Below are 22,507 nucleotides of genomic sequence, written 5' to 3' on the forward strand. Positions count from 1 at the left end.
CACATACGAGATAGTCACAAAAGAAAAAGGAAAAGAAAAGAGTGTTCTTTCACTTCCTGTACTTTGCAAAGAGATAAAACATCTAAATCACAGTAAAGGGAACCATAAAAACTAAAGAGCATTCATTGCAAATATCCAAATCTATGCAAATCGGAGAGGAAATTACTTGAAGTTCTTGTGCAGCCCTTAACGCTTCCTCTTTCGCCCTCAGCTCATCAAATCTCTCTGCGGTGAATGGATATCCCTCAACCCCATATTCTTCAATGATCTCCACACCTTCAGTCGTTATAACTCTGCCCTCTCTGTCCAGAAAAACAAGGCACGGAATGCCATCAACCTGGAAGGCCTCATTAAGCTTCTTCCTTGTATTACCATCTGAGAATGGCAGGGCAAGCCATGGCATGGTGTGGTGGTATTCCTCGAATGACTTCTCATCAAAATCCGCAGAAACGAAGAGAATCTCGAAGTCCCCCTTCTCCAATAACTTTTTATAGATTTCAGAAAAAACGGGGGTGAAAGCCTTGCATGGAGGACACCAATGGGCAGAAAAGTACAGACCCACTTGTTTCCCTTCCAGTTCTCCAACTTTCACCTGTAGATTACATTGGATTCAATACAAAAATGCAATGTTGCAGCAAAATAAATGATAACAGAGACTATAAGTATAGCAATCGTACCTTGTCTCCATTATTTCTGATCAGGAAATCACGTTCCCCGTTGCAAAGCAAAGAGCTCAAACTGTCATTGGTTGTTTCCTTTTGCACAGCCATAGCAAGCTAACACAATCTCTCTCTCGGTTCCGAGCCAACTTTCTTCCACTGCAATCTCTGAGGGCTAAGAAAGAGAATTTATAGACACAGGAGAACAGACAAGTGAAGATTAGTTTAAACAAATGAGACAGAGACCAGGTAGTTGTACACGAGTAAAAGAAGTATAACCTGAAATGACCAAAGAGGGTATATTAGTGATGTAATTTAACATTAAAAGGAAACGAAGCTCTTGGAAAACTAAAAATTATAACACGTCCATGTGGGCCCGATGAGGGCCACATGGCTCACCTCCTTCTCCGTGGGATAGCAGGGCCACATGGCTCACCTCCTTCTCCGTGGGATAGCATGGAGGGACTAAACCATGCCACTTAACATTGTATCATGGTCATATGTCAATACAGGAGGCAGAAGGATAATCCAACTGTCCACTGCACATGCACCAGTTTCAATTTCATGGCCTTCTAGGTTTGTCTCATCCAGCTGCCAACACTCCCAGATGAGCAGAACACATTAAGCCCTGTTTTTTTCATCTTTTCGCAGAATAGTGGTTGTTTACATACACCTAAACTCCAACAATCCAGCAAGTAGAAAGATGGATCGTAATGGGCATACTGGGTCCAATGGATCACGCCGTATTAAGATACAGATGAACAATACCACAATTGAGTCCTCAGTGGCCACAGAGCACGTAGACATTCGCGAGCTCTCAATAGCTGAAACAGAATTTCTAGGGTTATCAGAGGGCGACTCTGACTGAAGAATTGCGTGGGATAGATGCTCCAATTCCTGCTCGCGCTCCTGAAGATCTTCACAAGGAATCTCATCGACGGGAGCCAAAGCATAATACATTGTCAATGCCGTATTGTTGTCGCTGGAATATTGCCCTCGGCTCTCTTCAAGTCCAAACAGAGAATTCATTGGCGAGATGTTCGTGATTGATATCCAGATTATACATTCGCGAGCTCTCAATAGCTGAAACAAAATTTCTAGGGTTATCAGAGGGCGACTCTGACTGAAGAATTGCGTGGGATAGATGCTCCAATTCCTGCTCGCGCTCCTGAAGATATTCACAAGGAATCTCATCGACCGGAGCCAAAGCATAATACATCGTCAATGCCGTATTGTTGTCGCTGGAATATTGCCCTCGGCTCTCTTCAAGTCCAAACAGAGAATTCATTTTGTGAGAAATTGCACTGAATATCTTTTTGTTCTTGATGAGGCCAAGAACAGCAACCTTGGTCTTCAATGCGTGGGCTGCTTTACCCTTGACAGTATTTGATTTGGATTTCAGCACTGTGCTCAGGACCGACCTCACTTCCCTCACCACCCATGGCAAGTTGTTTAGTCTCTTCTGAGCCCGCTGTTTCAGAAAATCTGGACATTTCTGTACAGGCTGTGGAGCCCCAACCTGTGCTTAGCTTGTTCTGGTTCTATATTAGCCCTGCCTGAAACACATTTTGAACCAGCAACAACGAAAGCCAAGCAGCCAACAAAAGAACTAGGAGGTGCTCAGGTATGTATCGATCTTACCCATGTTCGTTAGCTTGACTTGTTCTGAATTTCGTTAGCTTAGCTTGCTCTGCTCTGGTTCTGTAAGCTTAGCTTGTTCTGGTTCTATATTAGCCCTGCCTGAAATACATTTTGAACCAGCAACAGCGAAAGCCAAGCAGCCAACAAAAGAACTAGCAGATGCCAATGAAGGAGCTGGAGCTTGGAAGGAGCTGGCTCTGGCTCCCCGTGCAGAGCCATTCACGCAGATGGCAGCATAGGCGACAGATGAAGCAGTAGAAGCAGCAACACTCACATGCAGTAGATTTGCGGTGAAATCGCCATGTGGGTAGCCAGGTGTAGCATATATGTTCATATATACCAGCATATTCCTGAGAGCTGAGCCTGCAAACAAACCTGCAAACAAATGTTAGCGAACTAATGCTAACATACCTATAACATTAATATGAATACATCGACCGCCACAAATAATAAACACGGTAAAGGTAGGGTTAACCCTAAGGTCCAGCCTCTTCTGCCTCGGGAAGAGGTCAAATAAGATGGCAAAGCCTCAGCCCGAAATAAGACTTTGGTTATCTCGGCACATCCCCGCACAGCACGCTTGGTAACTTTATAATAATCGCCGAATAACACCGCACTAAAACTGAAAACTAATGCTAACTCAAAGCTGTTCGATTACTATAGTCCCTGCCCATTGCCAGATGGCAGGGACTAATAAGTGATGAATCAAAATCTTAGGTAGATAGCAATAACCAAGAAATGCTAAATCAAAAACTTATGCAGATATAGCTTTTGCAAAGCTATATTTTTGTATTGAAGTACAAGTCTATGGGAAAAATAAAATGTTATGAAAAATAAAGTGTTTATGTTGGAAGCAAAGAAGAATGAGTATGTTGGATTTGGAACAATTAAAGAAGTGTTTGTGTAATTCTAAGACAGATTAAAGGAGAAAAGAAAATAAATAACATGCAAATGTCTTGTCCTCCTAATTTGTTTCTATTTGTGGATTATTTTGTTTTTTAGGGTTTGAAATTTTATTTATAATTTTTTTTGTTTTATATAGCTATTTGCATTTAATGTTAATATTATTTTGATCCACTTTCTCACCTTTAAAGAAAAAATAAAAAAAGTGCCCTCCCTTTTGATTGTTTTGTTTTAATTTTAGTCTCATTTAATTATTATTTTTGTTATAGGATCTTGACTCATTAATCAGGTGTGTGTGTGTGTGTGTATATATATATATATATATATATATATATATATATATATATATATATATATATATATATATATATATATATATATACTTTGTTCCCTATCTTTGATTGACCTAGATTATTTGTTTCTTATTAACATTTACGTTTTTCGATCTTTCTTTCTATATATATATATATATATATATATATATATGATTATTATTATTCTTAAATTAGCCCTTATAGGAATATTATTTGATCTTAATAATCATTATTAAAATATTATTTTTCATAAACTAGCCATTAAAAAAGATAATAATAATAATTTTACTTTCCCTTTTGATTGCTTTGTTTTAATTTTAATCTCCTTTAATTATTATTTTTGTTATAGGATCTTGACTCATTAATTAGGCCTTGAATCCTATTTATTTTTTATTTTTTTATTTTTTTTACTCTGTTTCTTGTATTTGGTTGACTTGGTGTTGGGAACGGTTTCTCCCAATGACGGTTTTGGGGCTAAAAGCCCATGTTTTGAGACAAATTTTGTAATAAAGTTGTAAAGTCTCTACATTTTGTGGTCGTGGAGCACGAAGGTGTCAAGAGTCATAAAGGGTTTTCCACCCTTATTTTTTAAAGAGTAAAGTCGGCTGTAAGGATCCACCCATGGTCCACGGACCATGGGAGTTTATAAAAATGAGCTAAGTAAGCTCTAGGAAGTGAAGTTAGTAGATAAGTTTTGGAGTCTTGATAGAGAAGTCTAAGTGTTTCGGGTCTTAGCGTAGGTAGAGGCTCTGCAATTGAGTGCGCAGAGGCCTAGAGTGGAAGTCTGCAGCTGAGTACGTAGAGGCCTAGAGTGGAAGCGGACCCATGTAGCTCTGTGTGCAAGGCGAATAGAGTCTGTATTAATATGAAGATATCAATAAAGAGAAGTATTATGAAAATTTTGTGTATTTATTTCTTATTAATGCATCTAGTTCAAGTTACAATATTCATGTGATGCGTGAATGTATGTGACTATATTGGTTAATTAAACACAAGTAAGGATATCAGTTTACACGGTGCTAACTGTGGTTGATTAGTAAGATAAGTAAAACACTTAAGATAACTTGGGAACCTATACAATACATTGTCATAGTGGCGCGGAAGTACTTGGATTGCAGGTTAAGGTTGCACGAAGGTCAATCGTACACCTTCATGGAGGTACTGAAGGGTGGAATAAAGGGTAGATTGATAGAGCCCTAAAGCTTAGTCACCTGTGTGAAAGTAGGAACAAAGGGTATAAACCGACATCACAACCATCTTAGGGTGCGGAAACTTGGTTCCAGCATCCCCCCATACTGCTTCGGGTGAAACTTTGGTCCGCACTCCGTGGGTTGATGTCGAAAGGGCCAATACTGTAGGGATTTGTTTGGCTAACTAACGTTGAACCTTGGTCAGGCCCCACAAAGCCAACACTTGGATAATTTGTTTCTTATTAATGTTTACGTTTCGATCTTTCATAATTAATATTATTTTTAATTTTATTTTTATCTTAATTATTATTACAAATTATAATATTATTATTCTTAAACTAGATGTATTATTTGATCTTAATACTCATTATTAAAATATTAATTTTCATAAACTAGTCGTTATATGATCTTTTGGTCTTTGCATCACCCTCTATTTAAGCTTGTGCCATGATCTGCATCTTCATCTGGTCCTAGTGATGAACCACACTAGCTGGTTCGAAATGCGTCGACAAAATTTTCTCCTATGTGATTTCTACTGAAAAGACTCTTCTTAATGTAATATGGATCACGGAAGCCTGAATTCAAAAATATGCAAATGTTCATAAAAGGTATCATACAGAATAATGAATAATGTAGTTTAAATGTTCTATGTTTTTGCACTTTACAAGGTATATTTTCTAATGTGTTTTTCGTGAAATCCAAATCTATATAGATTAAGTGCCTCGATGTTTCTGAAGGTTCTAAATTTATTTATACATTTACATAGTTTCAAACAACAAAAAATAATGTTCTCATTAAGAATTGCAACATCACATTCTAGTAAAAAAGGAAAAAACATAAGTCACATTGAGTCAAACAAGTTGATGATAGTGCACATGAAACCTACAAGTGCAACAAGTTATGAGACACCATGAAATTTACAAGTCTTTACCTTTTTCAACGAGTGACCATATAATCTACAAATCTAAGTCTCCTTTGATTCTTTTAGAAAGAATTCCATGGTTAAAGCATGAGAAAGGTTTAAAATAACAATGCACATGTAACCTATAGGTACAAGAAGTTATGGAACAACATGAAATTTGCGCATCTCTACCTTGTCCAGTAAGTGACCACATAATCTACAAGTCTAAGTCTCCTTTAACTTTTTTAAGAAAGAATTTCATAGTTAAAACATGAAAAAAGTTTAAAATAACAATATACATAAAACCTACTCCTATAGTTATTTTATGAAAGAATTTCAAAGTTTGAAACATGAGAAAAGTTTTAAATAACAATGCACAACATGTAACCTAGGTACAAAAAGTTATGGAACAACATGAAATTTGCACCCCTCTACCTTGTGCAATAAATGACCAAATTTACACCTCTACCTTGTCTAATAAATGACCATATAATCTACAAGTCTAAATCTCTTTTAATTTTTTTAGGAAAGAATTGCATGCCTCACCTTGTCTAATAAGCAACCATATAATTTACAACTCTAAATCTCCTTTGATTGTTTTAACAACACCATAAAATTCTCTACCTTGTCTCACAAGTGACCATATTTCACAAAAACATAGAAAAGTTTTAAATATTTCACAAAAACATAGAAAAGTTTTAAATGACAATAATTACGGTAAACCATGAAATTTACAACTCTCAACCTTATCCCACACGTGACCATATAATCTACAAGTCTAAGTCAAATATGACGATGCAAAAAGGCCAAACCATCAAAAAGATATCTTCCGTTGCCGGGATTTGAACCCGGGTCGCCTGGGTGAAAACCAGGTATCCTAATCGGACTAGACGACAACGGAGACGTTCACATATTTATCTAACAATGTACTAATTGAATATATGAAGTTGTCAGTGAACTTTCTCCTCATATTTTCGATAGGAAGCGGCGCCTGTCCTTCCTACCGAGCTAAGAATTGAATAAACGGCAACTAGAAAAAAGAGTGTACGAAAGAAGTGCGTCCTAGTTCACGCCGAGCTGTTTATACAAAGTCACATTATGTACGTAAACAAAATATCGTGCAGCCAGCCATCCCCTGGTACGCATATCTCTAACCCAAATCAACGAACATAAATCAGATCTTGTCCACGATTACTGTGGCTGAAAATTGAACCCAATTTTCGCTACAAAAAGGGCATCACAGCAACTGTGGTTCGTTGGCCATTAAAATTAGAACTCATGTTGCGGTCATATTGGGTATCCCAAAAAGGCAATGTATCAAATTTGTCCAAAAGTTCAAAAATAAAAATTTGACAATAAGAGGGTTTGAATCATGTTTTTGATGGTGGAAATTGATTTAACACCATCATAAATAAATGAGGCTGTCAAAATCTTGAAACTTCACAGTGGTAACCTGGATTTCAAAAAAAATATTGTCGGATTTTATCAAAATCGTGCTAGAATTTTCATGGTTTTTCAGGTGAAATTTATGCCTCATTAGAGTACACTTCCAAAAAATGGTTTAACCATCTTTTTTTGTAAATTAAAACCTTTATATTACATATAAAAACACTGATTACATGGATATCTAAATGCGCACAAAGGATGGGACTCCTTTCCACGAATTTCTCTTTTGCTCAGCCTAAACAATATACACTTCACCAAATACATCAAAATTAAGGCCAAAAATGGCTTAGTTACCTTCCCAAACATACTCGACACTAGTACATATGCCAAAACCCACATACATACACGACACTGACACAAATGTAAGTACCCAGAGAGGGTGACTAACTCTAACTCCCTCCCAAGCATTTACCCAACAACCATTAGAAACAACAATTACACCTCACTTGGAGAGTCGTTAGGGCCTACAAGATTGCTAGGCCATGACCCTCTAAGCAATATTTCAATGGCATCCAATAATTATGACAAGAACCTAGCAGAGACATCTTGAGAAAACAAAGCCTTCCATAAAAAAATATAATCCACATACCACCGTTAGCATATAACATAAGATGGAAATGGGAATAACGTAATCCAAAACAATGCCATAAGCACCCCACAAAAACACAAGGCCATGACCAAACTACATCATCGTTATCCAAGGATAAAGAATATGCTCAATGAACCTTAAGAGAACAAAGTTAGAGGCACTAGAAAGAACCTCAGGCTACCACCCACTGCCCATACTCATTGATCATCTTCTGAAGATGAAATATTAGTTGGAGCCCTTGTACTGGAACCTGGAGGATCCATAAGAATCGCAAGTTATATGGCTTTCCACATGTGTCAGACGAGCATCAATTTTATCCATACAAAACCTTTAATTCCTCAACATCCTCTTCACATCCTCAAGATAAGCAAAGATATTGTATTTCTCCACCTAATTATCCCTCAGTACCAAGCCTACCAGAGTCTTCATTTTCCAATGGAGAGCTACTAAGTTTAAGTAATGTTTTCTCCTGCCCTTGGTGTGACTAGGATCCAACACCCAAACTGACATATCTTCCAACAACTCAAAGTCCAAAAGGGACTTCATTTCCTCACCTGCTTTTTTCTCTAGCTCATTGATTTCGTGACATGTATCAGGTGGTACTGCATTAAGATAAGTTGCCACCAAATCTTGGGCAAAGAACATTGCCCCTCATTGCCTAGGTTGAGCTCTACCAACACCTCCCCTCGTGCTCCTCATCCTTTGCCTTGGCGACATCATCGAATCTCAAGGAGGAGAATCAATACCCCTTAAAGGATTACCTCTACCTGCAAAAGGACATGCACACCGACTCAACCCACCCTTTTCAATACCAGGAAACCAACAAACAAGCTCATCACCCATACAAAAGACTGGAGCTCAGACGCAGACCCACTAGAGAGGGTAAAGGATAAAATTTCCTCAGTTGAAGACACCTCACCCTTGACCAATGAACAATAAAATCACCTCCCTAAGACCATATGAATTCAACGCCTAGGAGAAACTAGACAATCACCCAATTCCCACACCTGACACTTTCCTCGCCTCACAAATAAACCCTCCCAAGCCAATTCTCATAGAAACTTCCAACTATAATAAGAAATACCCCTCTGACATCGAGGGAAAAACACCCTAGACAAGCCCCGACACCAAATTAAAACTAAATGCTCAACATTATCCCCATAGCCAAGAAGACAATTCCTACAAATCATAATCAAGACTCTTAAGACCAAACCTTCTAGAGCAACTAAGAAAAAAATCAATAGACACAAAGGAAGGAATTCAGTAAGCATAGAAGGCTTACAAAATGAAAAACCCAACATGACCCTTGTAATGGAGACTACCACTAGCCAGCAACACCAGGCATCACAAATGACCTACTCTACCACGCTCTCGATGAAAAGAACACCTTGAATTCCTTGACATCAAGCACAATCCTTTGCTACCCACAACACCAAAACCTTCACACATGTCTCCTTTGCGAGCAACTTGCATCAGGAGACTGAGGACCTTGCATCAACTCCTTCCCTCTCACCACAAATGAGTTTTCCAACCCTCAAAACACCCTAGTAAACCCTCTACCAACTGCGACATTGCATGCGAGGCTCCCTCCATGTCCTCCTGATCCGGACTTATGCAACAATGCAACAAAATACAGATATAAACATAAACACATAGATGAAACAAAAATAAAACCTCATTTCATTAATATCAAAGAACTGAAATATGCTTACATAAATAATGGAAATAACCTAGCTTAGGTGATGGTACCTTATCTCTGAGAAAAGATGTGGCGACTACATGCCTCTAACCTGTGTTACAATGAGGTTCAATGGCCTTTTTATCAATGAGAAACCCTAAACATCCAAAAACCTAACCCTAGGAGATGAAGCACCAAAAGCTTGTGAGCCCTTTTAGGGTAAATTGGAATGTCAACTTCCTAGGGTCGTAAGTTTCGCATAGATCTCTGTTTGGCTATCATAATACCTCATTTCAAAGATCTCAAAGAAGAGGCCAATTTTTTTTTGGAAAACAAGTTTGGCACTTTTCTAGTCTCTCCATTTTTCCTGAAAACTTCTTTTAGTCCCTCAAAACGGCCATGGGAGTTTAGGACCCAAAAATCTAACAAAAATAATAAGTTTTGCTACAATTAAGGAAACTGAAAAGAAACAACGGTGGGGGTCCAAGTGGAATAGGCGAGTGGCCACCAATATCCACCTAGATCAATGCTCCCTAAGGAAGCGATGATCCCCATTGTGTTGAGTGCCTCCATGAAATGGGGAAGTTCTGCTAAACTTGGTCTCTGGTGAACCACTTGCCTAGGTGCAGGAGTTGGCCATCTTTGACAAGCCGATACAATTTGATCTTTTGTTGGCGAGTGTTCTTGATCTGCGTGTCCATGATCCAATCATTTGTGCCCTGTTCCATGCAGTCTAGGTTTAACTCTCTTGGTGTGAGTTGTTTTGCAATGTATGATGTTTCTAGTAATGGTGGAAAATATGGTCGCAGCCAGCCCACATTGAATATTAGGTGCATACAAAGGAATGGTGGAATGTTGAGCTCAAAATGATTGTCCCATACAACCTTGGTGATGGTGTATGACCCATATCAGAGTGGGAAAAGCTTGCAGTGGGGCCTAGTGAGGCGCTCCTTCTACAAATGTAACCAAACTTTGTTGCCCACCTAGAACTTATGTGGCACTCGATGTTGATCATGATGTTGCTTGTACTTAGTATTAGCTCTACCCAATATGTCATGGACCTATTGGTAGATGTGTTGAATGTGCTCAATGAAGTTGTTGGCCCGGTCAACTTCAGACTGGACATGAACCGAATCTGCTTGAGTAGTTGCAAATGGTATGACGACATCAATGGGACATAGTGGTTGGAATTCCAACCCCACCTGAAAAGGGTTGTGGCCAGTTGAGCTGTGGAGAGATCTATTGTAGTTGTGTTGGATAGAGGGGAGGTTTTCATTCCATGTGTGTGGATGCTTCGAGTTGTACATGCACAAAATGTGCACGATCATCATGTTGACGACCTTTATTTGGCCATCAGTTTGGGGGTGGAAGGTCGTGGACTTAGTGAGCTTGGTATCCAACATCGACCAAAGGCTTCACCAAAATGTACTCAATAACTTGTTGTCCTGATCTAATATAATGGATTGTTGGATCCCAAAATGTACCCACAATCATTTAAAGAAGTGCTTTGCAGCGGCTTTTGTTGTGATACTCTTCTCGCAGGCCACTAGAATAGCCATCTTAGAGAATCTTTTGACAACCACGAACACACAAGCATTGCCATGCTTAGTAGAAGGAAGAATCAAAATGTAATCCATGGGGATGGATTCCCAATGCCAACAATTAGGAGTAGGAAGAGGAGTATATGTGCCTTAGTTATTGGTTGTTGGTTTGGTAATGATGCAGTCCGTGCAGGATCTAATGTACTTCCCAACATCTAGTCGAAGGTTCGGCCAATAAAACTACTTCTGCAACACTGCCATTGTTTTCTCTACTCTGAAATGTCCAACGACCCGAATTTAGTGCGCCTTCTAGATCATCTTGGCACGCTGGCTTATATGAACACAAAGGTGTCCTAGGTGGCATAATAGTATGCCCTGGAGGTGAAAATATGGAACTTGCTTTCCTTCCAGGAGCATCTGGTATGTGTTGCCGAATTCCAGAGCATTCTTGTAAATATGCAGCCACCTCGAAGTCTCGTGTCCACACGAGTCGAGCATAGTGGTTACCACCATAACTGGTAGCCAACTGAGACAATCTGCAACATTATTGCTGCTGCCCTTCTTATACTTGATGTTCAAATGGAATTGTTGTAGATATGTGGACCATTTCTGATGGCGGTCTTTCTACAACTTCCCTTGTGTATGTATGAACTGCAAGGGTTGGTTGTCTGCATGGATGATTGTTTCCTTCCCCATAATGTAATGCTTCCATTGTCAGCAGGTCTGCACAATATAATGCATCTCTTTGTCGTAAGTGGGATACTTTCGTACTATATCTGAATGTGTCTCACTGTGATATGCCATTGGATGCCCCTGCTGGGTAAAAACTACACCAATAGCATAGTCATAAGCGCCTGTCTCAATTTCAAATGGTTGTTGTAGGTCTGGTAACGTGAGCACTGGTGCAGAGCAGAGGCAATGCTTCAACTCAAAAAACACCTTTTGTTGGGATTGAGACCAAAATAACTTTGTTTTTTCTCCTCCCTTGGTGACTTGACTCAAAGGCCAAATGATATGAGAGAATCACAACACGAACCTGTGATAGAAATTTGCAAGACCCAGAAAGTTGTGGAGCTCTATTAGAGTGGTTGGGACTGACCAATCTTGAATAACTTGTATCTTGGATGGGTCCACATGCACACCCTGCTCATTAATGGTTTACCCCATATATTGAACCCGTGTCATACCAAAAGCACATTTCTCCAAATTGGCACACAATTTGTGATGTCATGAGGTTTGGAGGACCTATCGGATATGGTGTATGTCCTCTTCCTAACTCTGGTTGAAGATCAGGATGTCATCCAGGTAAACTACCACAAATGAGTTGGTAAAGGGCCACAAGATGTCGTCCATAAACTGCATGAAGGTTGCAGGTACATTCGTCAACCTGAAAGGCATGACCAACGATTCGAAAAGGCCCTCCTTGGATTTGAAGGCATTTTTCAACACATCAAAGGGTTCAATCGATACCTAGTGATAACCAAAATTCAATTCGATCTTGCTGAAATATTTGGCCCCCTTCAGCTAGTCTAGAAAGTCATCAATCTGTGGGATTGGATACCTACTCCGGAAAATGATCTTATTCAACACCTAATATTCAATACAAATTCTCTAGAACACGACCGGGCTCCCACAGGGTGATGAACTTGGCCAGATGTGCCCTTTATGCAACAACTCCTGAATTTGCCTCTTAATTTAATCGTTCTCTAGAACAGAGTGTTGGTAGATCGGTCCATTGGGTTGCAGCATGCCTGGGGTCAGATCGATGGAGTGCTTGACCTAACAGTGTAGGTGTACCCCTGTGGGTGAGTGAGGATGTCTCTGTACTCTTTCACTACCTTGTATATCTTCTGTTTCCATGCAGAGGAGACTTGTCTGGAGGCTGTGGATGTGGCCACACTCTTCTTCTTTCCCTAAGGGCGAATCACAAGGAAGAAAAAATTCCCAGTCTGGGAAATGATCTTACTGCATTTCTTCACAGAGATCAAAGAGGTGGCAGTAGGTGGTGCTACCTATGGTATCTTTTATAACTTATTACCCAAAGAAATAATGACAGTGTTAGGCCTAGACGCATACACAACATGATGCTTCCACAAGTATGGTTGGATTAATAATACATGGCAAACTTCAAGAGGAGAAACATCACATAGCACCTCATTTGGGAAGGTGACATTGTTGGCTAACGCATAAATCTTGCCCTTGGTGAAGCCACCCGATGGTGTACAACTGCAGGTGTGGTGTGGTCAGTAGGCTCATCTGCTTCACGGCTTCTACTGAAATGAGGTTCTTTTGGATTTCGTTATCGACAATGAACTATATCGAAGAGCCCTTCACCCACATCTGTGAGTGGAAGAACTTCTCCCCCTCCTCTGGATCTTCGGGCTCAATCTTCTGGATCTTGGTGGTGGCAATAGTGGCACTAGGATCTGGATCAATAATTTGCTTCCCTTTGTCATTCCCCTTGTCAGTTTCTGACTCAGAGTTAGAACATGCATTTGATTTAGAAGCCTTAAGCTCGACCACTAGTGACTGCTTGGCTCGACACTCACTTGTGTTGTGAGTAGGGATCTTATGGAACTCACGCCATTTCTCTGTGTCCTTCTTTGTCTTCCTGGTGTTTTTCTTTGCTTGCGGTTTCGGCGGGTTGTTCTGGGTCACCTTGCCTTGGATTTTTCCTTTCTTCTACAGTTTGGGGGTGCCTTTCCCTTGCTTCGGATTCACTGATCTAAAGTATTACTTCTTTTATTTAAATTTCTTCTCAATATAGACAACGTATCGATAGGCCACGCCTAGCAAGGAGATATCCAAGAACTCCATATCATCCTAAATGTAGTACTTGAGTCCCAAATTCTGCTCAGAATCCTTGATACCCAGTGTTGTGCGAAGGGTGTGAAAAATATTTGTGAACTCCAACACATCTTGGTCCCTTCCCTGCCACATTGTCTTCCACTTTATGTATTTATCTTCATAGCTCCCGATAGGGTAATATTGTTCCTTGATGGCATATCGGAAAGAATTCCAAGTAGGTGCGGCTGAAAATAGTGAGGGTTCCCTCTTGTCCTTTTGTTCACAGTAAGTTTCCCACCAGTCCCTGACATGGGGGGTGGCTTTGAGAAGTGCAAAAGTAATCTTTTCCCAATTGGAAAAGTCATGAACCAAAAAATATCCTTCCAACAGAGTTAACCATCTATCTATGACGTTTGCCTCTATTTGGCCTTCAAATATGGGAATGTAAAAGTTAACTTGTACCTTAAAAGGAGTGACAACTCTAGAGTGGTTGCTGAATGAAGATGTGTCGCCTGTGGGTAGCCGTCGAAGGATCTAGGAAAATTTATCCATCATCGTGTTCCTCTGCCGCTCAAGGGCTTCCTCAAGCAATATTTTGAAAGGATCCCCTGCTCCCTTGCATTTCTTTTCTTCTGCCATGGGAGGTCGTCGAGGTTTGTGAGGTTGGTCTTGCAGAGATTCAACCAATTCGAGCCCTAACTCCTTATACCTTGACCTCATTGGGGACATGTAAAGAAAAACAGAGAAATAACATACCTCTCTGATACCACTGGTCTAGACTTATGCAGGTATGCAACAAAATACAAATATAAACATAAACCCAGAGATGCAACCGAAATAAAACTTCATTTCATTAATATCAAAGCACTAAAATATGCTTACATACATAATGGAAATAAACTAGCTCGAGTGATGGTACCTTATCTCCGAGAAGTGTTACAATGAGGCTCGGTGGCCTTTTTATCATTAAGAAACAATGGGAAACCCTAAACATCCAAAAACCTAACCCTAGGAGATGAAGCACCAAAAGCTTGCGGGCCCCATTGGGGTAAGTTGGAATGTCAACTTCCCAGGGTCATAACTTTGGCCTACAATCTTTGTTTGGCTATCATAATAACTAGTATACTAATATGACACTTTTCTAGTCTCTTTGTTTTCCCTAAAAATGTCTTTTAGTCCCTTAAAACGGCTCCAGAAGTTTAGTACCCGAAAAAATGCCAAAAATAGTAATTTTTGCTACAATTAAGGAAACTGGAAAAAAAAACAATTGTGGTGGTCTAAGTCGAATAGGCGGGTGGCCACCAATATCCACTTGGATCAACTCCCATCATAAATGAAAAATTAAGAGATCGAAGGTGGTGGGCACAATGTCCCCGACCTGTTCCATTTCATTACACCCCCTTCGAGAAAATGGTTTAACCATCTTATTTACAAAATTTATTGTGTTTTTTTTAAACATCACCAAATCTAAATCTTGCATAATTTAGTGCATATCTATATAGTGCCTATGCACATATGTAATTTTAATGGCTTCTTTTGGGTATATATATATATATATATATATATATATGAATACTGTGATATACATGGTAAGTTCCTAGTCCAGAGGATGTGGTCCACCTGTTAGGTGGAGAGGTTTGGTCTCCATAGGTCTTGTGGTCCAATCCCAAGCAAGACTATGTATGCCTAAGCGTTGTTCCAACCGCGATTCCTTCACATGAAAAAAATCACATGGTAAGTTCCGTGAAAAAATATTTAAAAAATATAATAATAACTTGAGATATTGTGATTAGTGAAAGTAAGAATTAAAAAGAAGGAAGCAAGTAAAAAAGTTATTTTGAGAAATATCGATAAGAAAATATGATATAAAATAATTTTTTTTGTTTTGTTTTATGTTATTTTCCTATGTTAGTTCATAATTGGAAGTTGAAATCTCAACTACATGTAAATAGTCGTATCTAGCATAGAATGTCAACATTTTACTTCTTCAATTTCTGATGAGAAACACATATGTGGTGATAGAGAATAGTATGTAATTTTTGTTATGTTAATAAGCATGTTTACATGTAATGTTTTAAAAGTTATTAATTATATATATTATGTGTTGGTTTAATTAAAAAAAAGGAGATTTTTAGTAGTCATTGTTTAGTAAAAGGTTGTAGTTAAAGTTACTTGCATTTTATAAATGAGAATTTGTGATTATTTGCATTAATAATTTTTGTTTTAGACACGTAGCTAACATCTAACCCTAATATTTGAATTATTGTCAATTCTGTTGTCATAATTACAACCATTTAACTTATATAGTTTGGCTACTATTTTATACTTTTACAACTATAAATCCCAACTATGGAATATTATTTCAAGGTTTTATAACCATTTCTTAGTTTGAAAAATAGTTACTTTTAACAAATCAAGAAGATATAATATTTCTCATTAGATAGATAACTAATGTTCACATTATGAATTGAATTATGACAATTCATGTAGTAAGTCTGTTATATTTTATGCATTCCTGGGTAGGCATTCTTTTGGGTTCACTATTTATTCTCAATTATCTTGAGCTATTTTGTCTTTGGTCTTCTGTTTTCTCAGCCCCTCTGTGTAAGCTTTTGTTTCTTGCTAGTCTTCCTCCCTTTTGGGCTACGTCTTTCATGACCTTTTACCCTTCTTTTTTTATTACCATTGCCACACTCTTTTTCTCTCCTAGCATTTTCTTTCTGCCCTCAACACAATTCATCCTCCTATCTAGATTGATCCCCTTGCTTTTACTATCCCCCTTCCCCATGCATAACTAATTTCAAGTTGGTCTCTCCTTGTCTTCTTTCTCAACTTTCCTTGTCCTTCACTTTAAGCTCGGGGTTTCACTTTCTTTCTTGGCTAGCTATACCTCGCTAACATGATCACATTTATCATGGCATCACATACTTGCATGGTCTTGAAAGTTCTTTGGCTCAAGTGAGAGCTATAAGCTCCACCCAATGTTACAGGTAACATACCCCTCAGCCCATCCGGGTGGAAATTGAACAAGCTAAACATGACTCCATGAGATTGTTGAGGGACATTTTGTCTAACTGACACAAAGATTGTAACAAATATGGGTGACTAGGTACCTAACAAGGGTCATAATTGAGTTAGATCTAGCTAGTAAAATATACTATTGATATCTATTGGCATATTAAGCCTCTGATGGAAAGAGTTTTATTGGTTTGAAATGAGGAAAAAGAAAAATTCTTACTGATATTGGACGAAATGTAGCTCACCATGCAGTGACTAGATTGCAGACTTGGTCGTGTGGAAGCTCAATTGGGCATCCCTCCAGAGTTAGGTTGCTTCCTTGGTTGTAGCAATAAGCCTACTATTGTTGAGGCCTTGAACTTAGATAATTCCAAATGAAAAATTTTCTTTGATTTTATGTTTTCAATTTCCTAGTTCAATTCATAGTTTTTCATCTAGATTATGACTTTAACAACCTTGCTATATCAGTTAGCTCTTTTTGTAATCTTTTGAAAATCAATAAATTGTTTAAATGGTTACTTATTAAACTTTAATCCTCTTTCTAATCTCATATTCTTAATACGAGGCTATAACAAATTTTTCCCTATTTAATAAATTTTTTTAATATTAATTTATTTATTTTTATCTGAATTTATTTATTTTTATCTGAAAATATAGATATATATACACATTCCCATTCTATAACATATCTCTTAAAGCTAGAGAATAATGAGACAATATTCACTTCTCTTAAACCCAGAAAATAATGAGACAATATTCACTTAAACTAGGAGAATCCACGAGGAAAATAGATTTAAAACTAATGATAACCCCATTTTATTATTTTACAATGTTTTTTTTTTTTTAAACTTGCCCCTTAGAAAATAAAAATAAAAATGTTCACGTTCCCACTATTATTACATCTCTTTTAAACCTAGAAAATAGTGAGACAATCTTCATTTACACCACATTAGGGGTGCCCGTGTCACAACATTAGGGTGCCATGTCACCTCTTGTCCAAATCATCTCCCACCGTAGCCTAGATCCCACCGGTCTTTGGCCCTTGCTAGAGACCATTTCCCATTATAAAAGGTATGAGAATTTTAAGGAGTCACCAACCCTGACAATAAATGAAGATTTTCTTTGAATTTTATGTTTTCAATTTCCTACTTCAATTCATAGTTTTTCAACTAGATTATGAACTTAACAACCTCCTTATATTGGTTAGTTTTTTTGGAAATTAATAAATGGTTTTTAATTAAACATTAATCTTCTTTTTAGTCTGATTCCATCAATAGCAGGCTAGGACAAAAAAATTAATCCTCTTTCTAGTACACACCATTTCCTATTATAAAATGTAACTGAGAATTTTAAGGGGTCCCCCACCGTGTTAATTCCAAATGAAGATTTTCTTTTAATTTTATGTTTTCAATTTCCAGTTTAATTCATAGTTTACCAACTAGATTATGAACTTAACAACCTATTAACCTCGTTATATTGGTTAGCTCCTTTTGTAATTTTTTGGAAATCAATAAATTTTTTAAATGGTTGTTTATTAAACTTCCATCTTCTTTTTAGTCTGATTTCACTAATAGCAGGCCATGACAAAAAAAATTAATCCTCTTTCTAGTTTGATTCCCTTAATAACACGCCATGACAAAAAAAAAATCCTATTTTATAAACATTTTTTGATATTAAAAATAAATTTTTTTACCTAATCACACTCACACACTCCTATAACATATCTCTTAAACGTAGAGAATAATGAGATAATATTCGCTTAAACCATGAGAATTAGGAAAATGGATTTAAAAAATAATAATAATAACCACATAAAAAGTTGCACCTTAAAAAAGAAAATAAAAATGTTCACGTTCTCACTATTATTGCATCTCTTTTAAACTTAGGAAATAGTGAGACGATATTAATTTAAACCACATGAAGAAAAGGTTAAAAAAAATTAACGATAATATACGAATTTAGGCTTCTATAGTCTATACTTTGAGTATTGAGAAATCTTTCGACATTAATTACATCAGAAATATTTTGTCGACGTGTTTCGAACCATCTAGTGTGGTTCATCATTGGGACAAGAAGATGAATCAAATAATGACATCCGATAAAAATAGATACAAAACCAAAACATAATATATTTATTTTATATACTTTATATATAAAATAAAAAAGTATAAAGAAAAAATATAATATACTTATTTTATATAATATAAATAAAAATGATTTTGTTTCCTGTATTATAACCAAAAAAAATGACTAGCTTAAAAATTCTAAAGAATGAAATAATAATTCTTACACCCTAAATTCCCAATACTCATAGATAAGATGATCTTTTATTCATCATGGAGATATTTATTCACTGCTATTGGGAGTGGAGTTATACTAAGCTACTTGTATCCCATAAATGTGGGAGACACTGAATTTTTGGTTTTCTGATGAAAAAACATAATATTCAGTTTTCATTTTTTGTTGTGGCATTTTATAATTGTTTGATTTGCTTGAGCTTAGAAATGTTAGAATTAATGGAAGAAATGTATCATTAGAGTTTTGACACATTCTGCTAGAGTGTTGTTTTACAATAAGTGTAAGTTCTACCCACGTAGGTCTTATTATCATTCTAGTTGTAATTAGTTGTTATGGTTATTTGTTGTACCTGTCCCATTACTATAAATATGGGACCCTATTGTGTGTTTAGAGATGTATCACATCTAAAAAAGTATTTTTTCTTGTGTGTTTGGATACCTCATGCTTTTTATATTGTTTTTCTAATCCAGTATCAGAGCGCATGGCTTGAGATAGAAATGGTGTGAAAGAGTTGGAATGTGAGGGAATGTAAGAGAAGATATGATCCATAATAGCATTAATTGGCTTCACTATTGAATGTTTAACTTGGGATAACTATACTCCATGATCAAGGATAGCTATTATTAAACAATTGGAGCTTTGGTAGATGACTCACAAACTTTGAGAAAATATATTGGATTATACATAGGTGTTTTTCATTGCTCTCCAGTCTAGAGATCCACCTTGGAAGTCACTAGATGCACATCCTAAGTTTCTTTTTTTGCTAATGCAAGAGTCGTGCCTTCTATTCCAAATAACCAAAAAAGGAGAAATTTACATATAATACAAACAACCAAAGGCTAAACCATTTAGCCTAGGGTTTTACTCCCTAACCCAAAGGTTGAAGTAACCAGAGACCCATACAACAGAGCAAAAGTAACCCAGATTTGAAAAAGAAATGCCCCCTAGCTAAACAAAATTTTAGTTCCGTGGAGAGAAAAAAAGAAAAGCGTGAGTGGCTCGCTTGGACACCCTTCAAGACCCGGACCCACCAACCTGCACACCGTATCATGGCCATTGATTATCCTCGCCAGATCCAACGACGGAGGATCATATCGCATGAATAATAAGTTCTGAGAATAACCGCCCGATGAGGGAAGTATTCTCTCACCTACCTTGGCCATGTGTAGAGTGGTGAGTGAATCGCGCTCAACTCATAGAAACTGCTCCCGCTTTAAGGGCGCGCAATAAACTGAAAACCACCCCACGGCTGGTATTGCCACTACGGGTAGTAATGTGGAGGGTTTCATGTCGGCTGAGAAAGCCGAGACTCTGGTCCTTCACATCACCCCCACTCCTCAATCACTTGATTCCAAGGAAGAAGGAAATCTTCTTACCACCGTTGATATTCGTTGTCCGATCATCCAAGAATCATTGTCTGCCAAGCAACTTCCAACTAAGACCCCTGTGATCGCGCTTTCCTGGGCTGAGAAAGCTGGCAGAGACCTGTATCCCCATTGCAAAATCATCTTTGAAACACCATTTCATATTGGACCCAGTTTTTGTGGCTGATGACCAACTCTGTTTCGATATAGCGTTCTGTCCTCATTCACCTGATTGAGACAGTTCTCCCTCAAACTACCCTGTGGCATCTCTTGCCATCTAAACTTGACACTGCTTTTGGTGCAAAGAGCCCCTTTATTAGCTAGAATATCCGCCAATTTATTGGCCGTTCTTCGCACATGAGTGAAACTTACGGTTCTCAAGTGCAGAAGGTGGAACTGTATCCTTTGAAAGACCTGAAGCAGCCTCCAGTGTCTTGAGACCTTTTCCGGTGCCGAACCACAACAGATTCTCTTAACCAAATTGATGATTAGCTCAGAGTCAGCTTCAATTATGATGTTCTGAAGATTGTCCTGCTTTAGGATTTCTAAACATTGTTCTAGTGCTATAAGCTCCGCCATATTGTTTGTGGCTCTTCCCAGATGGCAATGATAAATAAAATGGATGCACCCGTTTTCATCCCTTAACACCCCACCATAACCAGCAATACCTGGATTGCCTTTTGAGGCTCCATCTATGTTGAATTTCATAAAACCCTGAGGGGGAGGATGCCAGAAGTCTTTCTCAGTGACCATTTTCTTTACCTTCATGTCCATGCCCTGAGGAATAAGCCCCTGCATTCCCAACTGAAGAAGTATCTGCATATCAGCTTCTGAAGGGGGATTTTTTGGGTAAGCTTGCATTAAAGTTCCCACCGTCTCCTTGATCTGACGTAAGATCTGAGCCATGATGCTCTGGTAGGAACTTTTTTTTGTTTTTGAAGATTCTGTTGTTCCTTTCTTTCTAGACATTCCATATTATGAAGCTTGGAGTTAAAGCCCAAGCTTTGCTGACTATTTCATAATCAAATAAGTTTCCTCTCCAGTTATTAAGGGTATTGGTGATGCTCCCTCTATCCCTGTCTGTCTTTCTGAAAATGAAGGCAAAAGCATCCCACAAGTTGGAGGTGAAAATGCAGGTATTGAGTAGGTGCTCCATCGTTTCCTCTTTAGACTCACAAAGCTGGCATCTAGATGGTCCCAACACACCCCTCTTCCTAATGTTCTCCCAAGTAAGAATTTTCTTATGATGTACCAGCCACATGAAAAGTTTGGTTTTCATCCATCCTTGGTGCCTCCATAGGTTCTGCCAAACCCTATCTGGTTCATTAGAATCCAGCTCCAGGATTAAGCACTTTGCCTCCTTAAGATTAAAGGTGCCTTCATTATTATTGCCCCATCTAAGTTGGTCATGATCCTCTGAAACCAGTATTTTCCTTTGGTCCAACATTGTTAGAAGTGCATCAGCTTTTGCTTTCAAGGGGTTGTCATCCCTGTAATCCATATTCTTCCAGGTACGCCATTTTCCTTCATTACTTGTCTGATCCCAAAAATCTTTTACCCTAAGTAGCCCTTTGGTGTTAGTGTCATTCTTGAGATCCACAAAGTCCTCTCTTAGTAGTAGAGGTTCTTGTTGCCATTTATCCTCCCAAAACAATGCTAGATCTCCCGCTCTGATTTCCCAGAAACTATTTTTTTGAACTATGCTTTTGTTCTCCCACGCTTTATTCTAGATGTAGGAGCCTTTTATGTTGCTAGACATCCTTATGAGGTCACTGTTTTGCCAATTGCTAGCGTATTTTTCTTTCCAAATACGAGCCCACTGAGCCTCTGGATCTTTTACCCATCTCCACCATAATTTTTCCCCTAAAACTTTGTTTAGCACTTCCGGATCATCCAGACCAAGACCTCCGTGGTTTTTAGGTCTGAAAATAGTATCCCAGGCAACCAAGGCCCATTTCTTTTTCTCCTCCCCCTTACCCCAAAGAAAGTCTCTTTGAATGATTCTAAATTGATGCAAGACTCCTTTTGGAGCTAGAAGGGCTGAAAGCATGAAGATGGGGATTGATTGAAGGACAGCTTTTGTAAGCACCAGTCGGCCTGCCAAGTTCAAAGATCTAATTGTCCATTTTCGGGTCTTGTCCTGCATCTTGTTAATCACTGGCTCCCAAATACTCTTGT

The 22,507-nt window shown here is 38.2% G+C and overlaps 1 non-coding gene and 1 pseudogene across 1 annotated transcript; both read right to left on the reverse strand.

Annotated features, from left to right (window-relative positions):
- Positions 1-82: 82 nt before the first annotated feature.
- LOC149260033 (putative nucleoredoxin 1 pseudogene) lies at positions 83-1,666 on the reverse strand (annotated as a pseudogene).
- Positions 1,667-6,435: 4,769 nt separating this feature from the next.
- Positions 6,436-6,509, reverse strand: TRNAE-UUC (transfer RNA glutamic acid (anticodon UUC)). The gene has a single exon. It is a non-coding gene; the product is annotated as a tRNA-Glu (tRNA).
- Positions 6,510-22,507: the final 15,998 nt, after the last annotated feature.

Source organism: Pinus tabuliformis, chromosome 6 (genome assembly GCF_031772625.1).
Source record: "Pinus tabuliformis cultivar Carrire ecotype Pingquan chromosome 6, CPIR1, whole genome shotgun sequence".
In the NCBI taxonomy this organism is placed as follows: domain Eukaryota; kingdom Viridiplantae; phylum Streptophyta; class Pinopsida; order Pinales; family Pinaceae; genus Pinus; species Pinus tabuliformis.